The sequence below is a fragment of the Narcine bancroftii genome, chromosome 3, assembly GCF_036971445.1.
Source record: "Narcine bancroftii isolate sNarBan1 chromosome 3, sNarBan1.hap1, whole genome shotgun sequence".
NCBI lineage: Eukaryota > Metazoa > Chordata > Chondrichthyes > Torpediniformes > Narcinidae > Narcine > Narcine bancroftii.
Window position 1 is genome coordinate 199,349,143 of NC_091471.1, and position 12,767 is coordinate 199,361,909.

At 38.3% G+C, this 12,767-nt stretch overlaps 1 protein-coding gene and 1 long non-coding RNA gene across 7 annotated transcripts in view; one reads left to right on the plus strand and one right to left on the minus strand.

Moving 5' to 3' along the window:
• Window positions 1–12,767, minus strand: part of fstl5 (follistatin-like 5) — an 810,780-nt gene that overhangs the window by 506,735 nt on the left and 291,278 nt on the right. The window lies entirely within an intron of this gene.
• The window catches only part of LOC138758009 (uncharacterized), a 53,001-nt gene continuing 43,208 nt past the window's right edge, over window positions 2,975–12,767 (plus strand). For both annotated transcript variants that reach the window (XR_011354043.1, XR_011354044.1), the window contains exons 1-2: window positions 2,975–3,103; window positions 12,051–12,146. This is a non-coding gene — a long non-coding RNA (uncharacterized lncRNA). The remainder of the gene's footprint in view (window positions 3,104–12,050; window positions 12,147–12,767) is intronic.

A 12,767-nucleotide genomic window follows, 5' to 3' on the forward strand; every position in this document is an offset into this window, starting at 1 on the left:
TGATGGCAAGCTGTTCCATCTCAGATCAGAATCTGAGCAGATCAAATACATCTTGTCAATGGTCAGAGTTGACTTCTGTTTAATTAATTTTGACACTGATACAGTCGAAAGTGAAGGGAGAGGTGAAACATTCAAACTTCATCCTTCCTTACAAGCCACAATTTCTGGGTTGTTTGAAAGAACACAGTGTCTAACATTCCTCCCTGATATTTGCATATAAAATGATACATAACATTTTGTATTAAAGACAGCATGAAATACAGCAGTTTAATTTCAAAAGTCCAAAAATGCATCTTGGTTGATCCATTAGTACAGATTAACTACCACTGATAACTGGAAAATCGATTTATTTAATCTTAACCAATCAGTAGATATTTAAGTGCAGATGTCTGATGTTTATTTGCATGCAATTTGCATTGATACTTCCTGTTCAGACAGCAGACAGTCAGGTGCAGACAATTCACACAGTTATATTCAGAAGCAAATGAGAAGGAAGGATAAGCACCCATTCATCGTGCATACTCCAGTTAGTCTCTAACATCTCTTTGGAAAAGAAGCAGAGACAAATTGACCCTTTCATTTCTCAAGTGATAGGAAGCCAGCTGCACGCCTTTGGAAAGCCATAGTAATAATGCAGCCAAGAAGGGAAGCTCTCCATTACAGGCTCAGAAATGGGAGAAGCGTGTGCAAAAAGGTTCTCAAGATCACTTTAAGGAGCAAGGAAGGCAATGAGCTCTTCATTGAAAACACATCATAGCCTTTTCTGAATACTACTGCAAGCTACATTTTGAGTACCACCATTGTGCTTTGTGACAATTTCAGCTTTGCCAGATATATTTATTATGTTGGTTTCAGGTTTGTTTTAATTTTTTTTCCCCAATGTAATAATGATAGCAACAATTTTTGTTATCGGCGCATTTGAGAGATTTGACATCTTGGATCTGCTTATCCTTGTTCTTTGCTTCCAATCTTGAGATTTGTGCAAGGGTTCATTGAGCCACTCTGAATTGAAGGCACAATGAGAGGAAGAGGTGATTAACACTAATTAAATCCCAATCATGATCTAAATGCCTAAATCATGCCTCACGGATTGCCTGTCACATTTGCCAAACTATACAGACAGAAATTAAAAGAAATATATAGGTGTCCACCACAGTACAGGAGGTTGGTGTCGACTTCCTAGAAAACAGGCCACATTGTGATCTTCCATAAGGCGAAGCTGCATCATCTGCATCAAGAAATGTGAGCTCAACATAAAATGCATTAATATATTTTCTTTTTTTCCTCACACATTCTGAGTGTCAAATGTAATCCCTATCTCAAAATTTTGGATGGTTATTTATGAGTTCTGTAATGGCAAATTCCCTTTATCTGAATGGCCATAATGCAGGGTCACTTGTACAGTCTTTTTTGTTTCATCTCACCCTTATCAGAGACAACTTATTTTTATTAAACAAACATAATTGTGTTACAAAGAAAGTAAGGACATTTAGCCACCAGTCTATACTGCACGTATTAAGTCAGAGCTTGGAACAAACCTACTTTCTATTCTGGCCAATTTGACATTCTGGGCAAGGCGTGATTAATCTTCACATTCTAACCCTACTTCTCTTGATTGCCTCCAGTATTCAAAAATCTTAAAATGCTGGCGCACCTTCAATAATCACCAAAGACTTTTAAGTTGTGAAACTTATAGGCTTTCATTAACAGTGGACTGGAACGGCTGTCAACCTCATGGACTGATCAAGGCAAAGTGGAATGGGGAGCATGCAAAGGGACAATGTGTAGGATCGGTCTCTGGAGGCATGTCCAGCAGGCAGCAGCCAATCATGGCAGAACAGTGGTTTACCGCAAATATTATGTGCAATTATGGTGGGCTCGTTACAAGTAGCATGTTAGGGCTCTGGAAAAAAAGAGATTTACCAGAAAGTTTGGCACAGAAAGGTGGGCCAAAGGTTCTATGTTTGATGCATGTTTTAGGGATATTTGTGTTAAAAGCACTCACGAATGAGCAAAATCAGACTCCTCACACATTGAGTTGCAAAGGTTTACAATCACTCAACAAAGAAAATTTCCTGTTACTAAATGTCCATCACAACATTCTGATTTCAAATTCTTTACTCCCCAGCAGATGGTCTAATCTACCTGCTAGCTCACTTCACACTTTTTTTTACTCTTAATGAGTTCATCTGATCATCTCGCTTTTGTAAACTCAAGAGGATTTTTTTCTGTTCTCATACCAGTCATCTTACAATTCTCTCTTAGGAGCCTTCACTGCACTCTTTATCTATGTCCCTTCACATGCAAGTTTCAGTTGCTGATTTTACAAACATATGAATGGAGGTATGAAGGAATTTACAAGAAGTCAAATGATTTTAGTGTTTATATTTTCTGAGAAAATAATTCCTCTGAGTGCTTTGAGTGAGGGGATTGGATGAGGATAATTAGCTACCTTTGTATTCCAGAGAATACTCAGTGCAACAAAATACATATAGTTAAAAAAAAAAATAGTAAAGGTGGCTAATTACCCCAATCTAATCTAATGGGGTGACACAGTTAGTGCAGTGGATAGCACAACACTATTACATAGCCAGCGACCCATGTTTGAATCCAATGGTGTCTGTAAGGAGTTTTATACATTACCCCCATGTTTGCATGGGTTTCCTTCGGGTGATCAGGTTTCCTCCCACATATGGATTAGTAGGTTGATTGGTTACATGGATGTATTTGGGCAATGCGGGCTTATGGGGCAAAAGGGCTTGTTACCATATTGCATCTCTAAATTAAAAAAAAATCACTCTAGGCTCTGGAGTTAGAGGGATTCTTCACAAAGGCAATATATACACATTTGTTCATCAGGAATTCTAGGGACTCTGGCACCCATTGTGTGTCAGACTGTTCCAGAAGCAGGAGATATTCCACTGGCTGTTTTGAATTTTTGGGTGAACACATATAAAATCTCAGTAATAAAATGACTTAACGTGAAATGTGTTTCCTGACATTCTGCCTGATGAACTTTATCTGGGGAAGTTTCTTGTAAGATGGTCCTGAATGAAATAATCAGTAGCTGACATCTTGCTTCCTCAACACCATAAACCTGATGGTAAGATCTAGAGATTTATTTAATCACAACCCATTTTGAAGGCACATTTTTCAGACCAGGAATTTAAAACAACAATTGGAAATATCTTTTTTTACACAAAAATGGAGAGATTCAGCACGTCACACCACATTCTATATGTAGCAAAGATAAATATACATAACCAACGTTTTTGTGCCTGAGCCCTTCATCACAGTAGGATCAAAAAGCAGACAAGCACCTGAATAAAATGGTTGGGAGGGGGCATGGAGAAGAGCACAGGGTCACAGGCAAGAGGTCATTGGGTAGAGGTCCATACTTCCAGTCTTCTCCAGGACTTGGATGTTTGATATGTGTGGGAAGGCACAAGAGAAAAAAACACCTGAAAAGTGATAAGGGGAGGGGATAGCTCTCTGAATGGGGAAGGAAGAGGTAGAGAGCTGGAGGAAAGAGAGGGATGGGGAAGAGAGGGAGACATGGAAGTGGCCTTATGGAAACTGGAGAAATGAATGTTAATGCCATTTTGTTGGAGAGTGACCAGACAGAATATAAGGTGGCCTTGGCTTGGCAGTGCAATGAGATCATCAACAGACTTGTTGGCGGGAGGAGTCACGTGATGGAGTAGTGGCCGGACGGTGAACTCCAGCCCTCTCCAGAAAAGTCGGGAAAAACGAGAGAAAATACAAAGGCACAGAAATACAAGTTAAAGAAAAGTGAATATAAAGGTGGAAAGAAGATGGAGACAAAAGGAGAAAAATCAAAATCAACGGAAAGAAGAGAGGAAGAGAAGACAACGGAGGAAAAAGGTGAAGGCCTTACCTGTCCGAAGAGGCCCGCTGTGGAGAGAAGACCCCACTACCTCAGGTCGGTAGAAAGAGAACTACAACAATGGCTCACAGAGCCGAGTAAAAGTGCGCAACCGCGCATGCGCGACTCCTCGCGCATGCGCGATGCGCATACAAAAAAACACACCGACGGGAGGGGGGACCAGCTGGGGAGTCGATCTCCACAGCCGGCAACGACAGCTGCAGAACACCTGCAGCAAGAAGACACCACAGAAGACAATGGAAACAAGAAAGAAGAGGAGGAAAGGGCAGCAAAGAAACAACAGATGGTCAACCTAGAGGAAGAAGAAGAGGAAGAGGAAGAATACAGGGAAATAGAAGAAGAAAAGATAGGCAAGGTAAAGGAGGTACTTGCTCTTGTTAGAGGATACATGGAGTCATTTAAAGAATGGCAAACACAGGAATTCAATGATTTAAGAAGAAGAATAAACAACACAGAAAAGAAAATAAATAAAATGGATATGACCTTAACAGAAATGGGGAAAAAAATGGACAAGATGGAAGAACGGGCAATAGCAGCAGAAATGGAGGTAGAAGACTTAAAAAAGAAATTGGAGGAATCTAATAAAAAAACTAAAGAGACACAAGAATTACTAGCCCAAAAAATAGATATAATGGAAAATTATAACAGAAGAAATAACATAAAGATAGTGGGCCTTAAGGAAGATGTAGAAGGCAAGAATATGAGGGAGTTTATAAAAGAATGGATCCCTAAGGCCCTAGGATGTCCAGAACTACAGCAAGAAATGGAAATAGAAAGGGCACATAGAGCATTGGCCCCTAAACCACAACCACAACAAAAACCAAGATCTATTGTAGTAAAATTCCTAAGATATACTACAAGAGAAAAGGTGCTGGAGAAGACAATGGAAAAAGTAAGAGAGGGCAACAAACCACTGGAGTATAAAGGGCAAAAAATCTTCATTTATCCAGATATAAGCTTTGAACTCCTAAAGAAGAGAAAAGAGTTCAATGCAGCAAAAGCGATTTTATGGAAGAAAGGATATAAATTTACACTGAAGCATCCTGCGGTATTGAAAATATTTATTCCAGGACAACAAAACAGACTATTCTCGGATCCAGAAGAAGCACGAAAATTTGCAGAACAATTACAAAAATAGACTGAGGGATGAAGACGGGTAATGAGAGCAAAAATTATCACGATTGATATGTATGTGGGTAAAGACAAAAATAGACTGAGGGATGAAGACGGGTAAGGAGGGTAAAAATGACCACGATTGATATGTATGCGGGTAAAGAGGTATAAGAGTGAACAGAGACAACGGGCATATGTGAAAGTATCTGTAATTAGAGGAAAACATAGAAAGTATAGACAAGAATTAATAAGGGAAGGTAATGGAATAGAGAGAATAAGGAGGGAACTAAAAGAGTGACCTTTGTGACATATAAAAAACGAAATCTTTTCTGGGGGGGGCTGGGTGGGGGGAAAAGAGCGGTCACTGCAAAATCAGTTGACGCTTGCGAGTGGATTCGCAAATCCAAATGGAGAGGGGAGATGTGGTTGTCCGACAAAGGATAAAGGGCAACTCAGGAGGGGAAGGGGAGATTGGGGATAAAGAAGATAGAAATAGGAGAATAAGGAAAATGTTAGATGTTGTAGGAATGTTGTCTGGTAAAGAGTTGAAAATAAGAAAACAGAAATGGAAAAGGAGGAAAGGTAATGATGGAAAAACGGAAAGAGAAGATAAACAAAATATAAAATGGCTACGCTGAACTATATGACTCTAAATATTAATGGAATACATAACCAAATTAAAAGGAAGAAACTACTAAATTTACTGAAAAAGGAAAAAATAGATATAGCATTTGTCCAAGAAACACATTTAACTGAAATGGAGCACAAGAAATTAAAGAGAGATTGGGTAGGACATGTAACAGCAGCATCGTATAATTCAAAAGCAAGAGGAGTGGCTATATTAATTAGCAAAAATGTGCCATTTAAAATAGAAGAGGAAATAATAGATCCAGCAGGGAGATATGTTATGATAAAATGTCAGATATATTCAGAGCTTTGGAATCTACTTAATATATATTCACCTAACGAAGAAGATCAAAAGTTTATGCAAGATATCTTTTTGAAGGTAGCTAATACGCAAGGGAACATACTAATAGGAGGGGATTTCAATCTGAATTTGGATCCAAATATGGATAAAACGGGGAAAAAAATTAACAGGAAGAACAAAGTAACCAAATTTATAATTAAATCAATGCAAGAAATGAAACTTGTGGACATATGGAGGAAACAAAACCCAAAAGAAAAGGAATACTCATACTACTCGACTAGACATAAAACATACTCAAGGATAGACCTATTCCTGTTATCAGCCCACATACAAGGGAGAGTTAGGAAAACGGAATATAAAGCTAGACTATTATCGGACCACTCACCCCTGTTATTGGCAATAGAGCTAGAAGACATCCCTCCAAGAATGTATAGATGGAGATTAAACCCCATGCTACTTAAAAGACAGGATTTTAGAGAATTTATTGAAAAACAATTAAAAATGTACTTTGAAGTAAATACGGAATCAGTGGAAGATAAGTTTATACTATGGGACGCAATGAAAGCATTCATTAGAGGGCAAATAATAAGTTATGCAACCAAGATGAAGAAGGACTATAATCAGGAAACAGAGCAGTTGGAAAGGGAAATAATAAACATAGAAAAAAAATTAGCAATAAAGGAAGATACAACCAAAAGAAGAGAATTGGCGGATAAAAAAATAAAATATGAAACATTACAAACATATAAGGTGGAGAAGAATATAATGAAGGCAAAACAGAAATATTATGAACTAGGGGAAAAAACACACAAAATCCTAGCATGGCAGCTTAAGACAGAGCAAACTAAGAAAACGGTATTGGCAACAAGGAAAAAAGACAAACAAATTACATATAATCCAAAAGAAATTAAGGAAAACTTCAGAGAATTCTATGAACAATTATACCGAACCGAAAACGAAGGGAAAGAAGGGAAAATAGATGAATTTTTGACTAAAATTGAACTACCAAAACTACAAATAGAGGAACAAAATAAATTAACAGAACCATTTGGAACAGTAGAAATACAAGAGATAATAAAAAATTTACCAAATAATAAGACACCAGGAGAGGATGGACTCCCAATAGAATTCTACAAAACATTTAAAGACCTAATAATACCGCCCCTCATGGATGTAATCAACCAGATTGATGAGACACAAAACTTACCAGATTCATGTAAAACAGCAATAATTACAGTGATACTAAAACAAGGGAAAGATCCACTCTCACCAGCGTCATATAGACCAATATCTTTGCTAAACACAGATTATAAGATAATAGCTAAACTATTAGCGAACAGATTAGCAGAACAGGTACCGAAAATGGTAAATTTAGACCAAACTGGATTTATCAAAAAAAGACGCACAACAGACAATATTTGTAAATTTATTAACTTAATTCATGCAGTAGAAGGAAATAAAGCACCGGCAGTAGCAGTTGCTTTAGACGCAGAGAAGGCCTTCGACAGAGTAGAATGGAATTACTTGTTCAAAGTATTGCAAAAATTCAGTTTACCGGAGAAGTATATTAATTGGATTAAAGCATTATATAAGGGACCGTTAGCGAAAGTGACAGTAAATGGACATGTATCAAAGCAATTTAACTTAAGCAGGTCAACGCGGCAGGGATGCCCACTATCACCATTATTGTTTGCGCTAGCTATAGAACCACTAGCAGAATCGATAAGAAGAGATAATAATATAAAAGGAATAAAAATAAAAGACAGGGAATATAAAATCAGTCTGTTTGCGGATGATGTGATAGTGTACTTAACAGAACCAGAACTATCAATAAAAGAACTATATAAGAAATTGAAGGAATATGGAGAAGTGTCGGGATACAAGATAAACGTAAATAAAAGTGAAGCAATGCCTATGAATAACGCGGATTTCTCAAAATTTAAGGAGGAATCCCCATTCAGATGGCAAACGCAGGCAATAAGATACCTAGGTGTGCAAATAAACAAAAATCTAGGCCAATTATATAAACTCAATTACAATCCACTAATGAAAAAACTACAGGACGATTTAGAGCATTGGAAAGAGCTACCACTAACACTGATAGGAAGGATAAACTGTATTAAAATGAACATTTTTCCAAGGATACTATACTTATTTCAGGCATTGCCAATACAACTGACAGAAAAATTCTTCAAAGAGTTAAAGAAAATAATAAGGAGATTTTTATGGAGAGGGGGGAAACCGAGGATAGCACTAGACAAATTAACAGAATGGTATAAACAAGGAGGCTTACAATTGCCAAACTTCAAAAATTATTATAGAGCCGCACAATTAAGGTACCTATCAGATTTTTATCAAACAAGGGAAAAACCAGACTGGACGAGACTAGAATTAGATAAAATAGGGGAAAAGATACCTGAACACATATTATATAAATGGGACGAAAAATTGGTACAACATAGAACTTCTCCAGTATTACACCATCTCCTCAATATATGGAAGAAGATACATGTAGAAAGAAATAAAATAAATTACCAAATACCAAAACTAATATTGACGCAAAATAAGCTACTCCCTTTTACAATAGACAACCTTGCCTTTAGAAAATGGGAAAAAAAAGGGATTAAAAGAATAGAAAATTGTTTTTCAGGAAGTAGATTCTTATCCTTTGAACAAATGAGAGATAAGTACAATATAACGGGAGATACAGCGCTGGCATATTACCAACTGAGATCCTACTTGAAAGATAAATTAGGAAGCAACTTGAGTTTACCAGAGGGAAGTAACCTTGAATATGTGATTACAGATACAATGTTAATCAAAAGATTTATAAAAAATATGTATATTAAACTGCAAGAAAAGGAAAATGAGGAAACAAATGGTAAAACTAAACAAAAATGGGAACAAGATTTAAATATAAAGATAAAAAAGGAAACATGGGAGAAGTTATGCTCTGGAACGATGAGAAATACAATAAATACGAGGCTGCGTATGATACAATATAATTGGTTACACAGACTATACATTACACCGCAAAAGTTAAATAAATGGGACCCAACAGTATCTGATAGATGTTTTCGATGTAAAAAAGAAAGGGGAACAACAATTCATGCAATCTGGACATGTGAGAGAGTAGAAAAATTTTGGGATGATCTCAATCAGATATTAAATAAAATAACAGAAAACAATATACCAAAGAATCCAGAGATCTTTCTCCTAAGTAACATAAAAAATAAAGAATTTGGAATTGACTTGGAGGATGCACAAAAAAGATTTGTTAAGATAGCCCTAGCTGTAGCAAAAAAATGTATTATGTCAACCTGGAAATTGGAAGATAATTTGAAAATACAACAATGGTATATAGAAATGAATAAATGTATTCCATTAGAAAAAATAACATATAGTTTAAGAAATAATATTGAAATATTCGAACAAGTATGGGAGCCTTACATTAAATACAATAGCGAAAACCTACCGGGAACAAACATTACCTAAGTTGATGGAAGGAGAAGAGAAGAAAAAAATGGACTCAGTAGAATTTCTGGTGTATTTTTGTTGAATGACAACATTGTCTAACTGAATTAATGCAACCTAGATTGTATAACTAAAATGGATGAGAGGGGGGAGGGATGGGGGGGTGGCTTGGGAGGAGGGAGGGGGGAGGGAGAAAAAGTCACTGTAAATGTGTGGAAAAGAAAAAGTGTATATCATGGCTATTGTGATTTATGGTGTGAAAAATAAAAAATTTATTAAAAAAAAAAAAAAAAAAAAAAAAAAAAAAAAAAAAAAAAAAAAAAAAAACAGACTTGTTGGCGGAAGAAGGGGGCATGGAATGGTTGACCACTGGGAGATCACCGCCATTGCTGTGGACAGAGGTATTCAACAAAACAATCTTCCACTTGTTTCCAGTCTCTCTCAATTAATATCTCCTCCTTCTGGAGAGGTCTTATCATTGTCAAGGCTCCCAGAGTCCCAAGAATTCCACCTGATCAATGAAATTTATATGCTTTGGCATTGTGAATAATCCTTCTAACCCCACTACTATTAGTACAGGGATTAAAGGTTAGAAAAATCAATCAGCATTATTGTCAGGAGAAAGCAGTACCACAACATTAATGAAAAATTATGCAGAGATCCTTTTATAAGTCTCTCTATCAGAAATATGAAATAAATGCCCATTCTTCAGAGAAAACCATGCTTTAAACTATATACATATCGAGAAACCTACGCTGAAGTATTTTGAAAGAGGCATTGGTTCACTTATTAACCTATGAGCACATTATTAGCTGATGTATATTCAGTTTCTTTACAGGCTCATAAGAAGGACTGTCCATTGAAAGTGACCTTGGGGTGCTAGATTTTATGTCTGTAAAGCAGAAGCAGCACAACACATTGACCCCTTATTGATCCTTGATGTTTACAGACTAGGTGCAACTGCTCAGCCTGCAGTTATAGCTGGCATGCTGTGAATGTTGATTTTGGCCTTAAGCTGAGATTGATATCTTGGCCAAAAGAGGAAAGATGTTTCAAAATCCCTGTCAATGCATGGCTTCCATGTTTTTTTTAAAATCTCTTTATTGTGTGTAGTTGCATGTTGATCATAAACCAACTCCATTTGGTTGTACATTATTAGTTCAAAGTATTTCTTGTGGTTATAAATTACTTTAGAACATACTGGAACCATGAAAGGTGCTATGAAAATATAAACTCACCTTTTCTAAATACAAGCTGTTGCTTCAATGGGGCAACATGTTCAGTCCAGACATTGTGGGGGAAAAAGGCCTGTTCCTGTGCTGCATTGTTCTATGTCCTATGCTTCAATTCAGTGGATTTACAGTACTTAATAGTCTGAATATGCCTGGAATTGTTTGATCTCAGAAGCTAAGCAGGCACAGGATTGGTCAGTACTTGGAGGCGAGACTGCCTATGAACACCAGGTGTTGTAGGTTTCTGTGAAGGGCACTGGGCGACTCTCTGTCTGCCGTACAGTAGACAAAAGTTAAAGAATTTCATATATGTTACATTCTAAATGTAGTATTACATGACAATAATGGAACCTTTAATGCATAACAGTACTTTGGATATTGATCTATCGAAGGAGAGATGAAGTGTGGTGACTAAATTAACTGGGATTGAAAGAAGACTTCAAAAGGTGAGATGGAATCAGAAGTAATTGTTTCAGTGGGACCCAACCAGTTAAAGGCATGACAAAAAGGATAGAAAAGAAGGGAGAAAAAAGAAGGGTTGAGTAGTGTAGGTTTGAAATGATTCATCATCATCGTGGCCCATCCCTTTGAGAGCGCAGATGAACACTGTGCCTTGTAGCTCTTCTGCCCTCACAGAACTTTTTGTAGCTATTGGCACATTGTGATGTGCCACTGTGAATCGCGGAACGCCAAGCAGTGTGATTTTTTGCGAGGCCTCCCAGTCATTACGGTTGACATGGAATGACTAGAGATGTCGCTTGATTACGTCTTCGTAGTTAAGACGTGGGCAGCCAACAGGGCGGGGAGCATCTGGTAGACCACCTCAGAGGACATCTTTGGGCAATCAGCAATCCTCCATACGGACAATGTGGCCAGCCCACCACAAGCAGCGAGTGTGGATGATTGGGTAGAGGTCCATACTTCCAGTCTTCTCCAGGACTTGGATGTTTGTGACTCTATCACACCATGAGTAGCCTAGAATGGATCTGAGGCAGTGGAAATGGAATGCGTTAAGGCGGTTTTCTTGCTTTCTGTATGTGATCCAGGATTCACAGCCATAGAGAAGAATACTCAGCACACAGGCCTCGAAGACTCGGATCTTCAACTTGGTGGAGAGGTGGCAGTTACCCCACACGCGGGCACGGAGGCATCCAAAGGTAGTGGATACATGTTGGCGAACACTGACCCATTGATGGTAATTGATGGAGCGTCATGGGTTTGTTGGCTAAAGACGACTGTCTTGCCCAAGCTGATTTTCAGACCAAATTCAGTGCAGGCAGATGCAAATGCGTCACACAACACTTGCAGCTCTGGCTGGGAGTGAGCCACGAAGGCAGCATCATCTGCATAGAGCAATTCTTGAATCATAACTCTTCTGATTTTTGTCTTGGGTTAGGGTTTTCTGGAGATCCTTGTGTGCAGGGTTATGCCTGAAGCTTCTGGAAAGGCACAGCGCAGAAGAGCAGAGAAGAAAATGCCAAACAGAACTAGAGTGAGTACACAGCTCTGTTTTATGCCGCAATGGATTGGGAACTCTTCTGATCTCGAGCTGTCGAATTGGCCTGCATGTCATTGTGGAATTGGACAATTATGGACAGTAGTGTGTCAGGGCAGCCAAGACGTTTTAAGACATGAATAGGCCTGAGCGACTAACATAGTCAGAGGCCTTGGTGAGGTCGATGAAGCACACATAGAGGGGTTTGTGCTGTTCGATGCATCTCTCTTGCAGTTGGCATCACCAATATCAGAAAAGCAGATCACTTCATGAAAAATAACAAATCACCTGGAATCGATGGTATCCCCCTGAGATCTTGAAGCTTGGTGACGAAGCTCTCATCTCCGAGCTCACAACACTATTCAAAACCAGCTGGCTCCACTGCTCCATCCCCAAAGACCTGCAAGATGTGAACATTGTGACCCTTTACAAGAATAAAGGTGACCACTAAGACTGCAACAACTACCGAGGCATCTCACTGCTCGGCCTTGTAGGCAAGATACTCTGTCGTGCAATCCTCCCCCACCTGCAAACCATCGCCCACACAATACTGCCTGAAAGCCAAATGTGGCTTTCGACCATCTCGATCTACTACTAATATGGTCTTCACCTTCCACC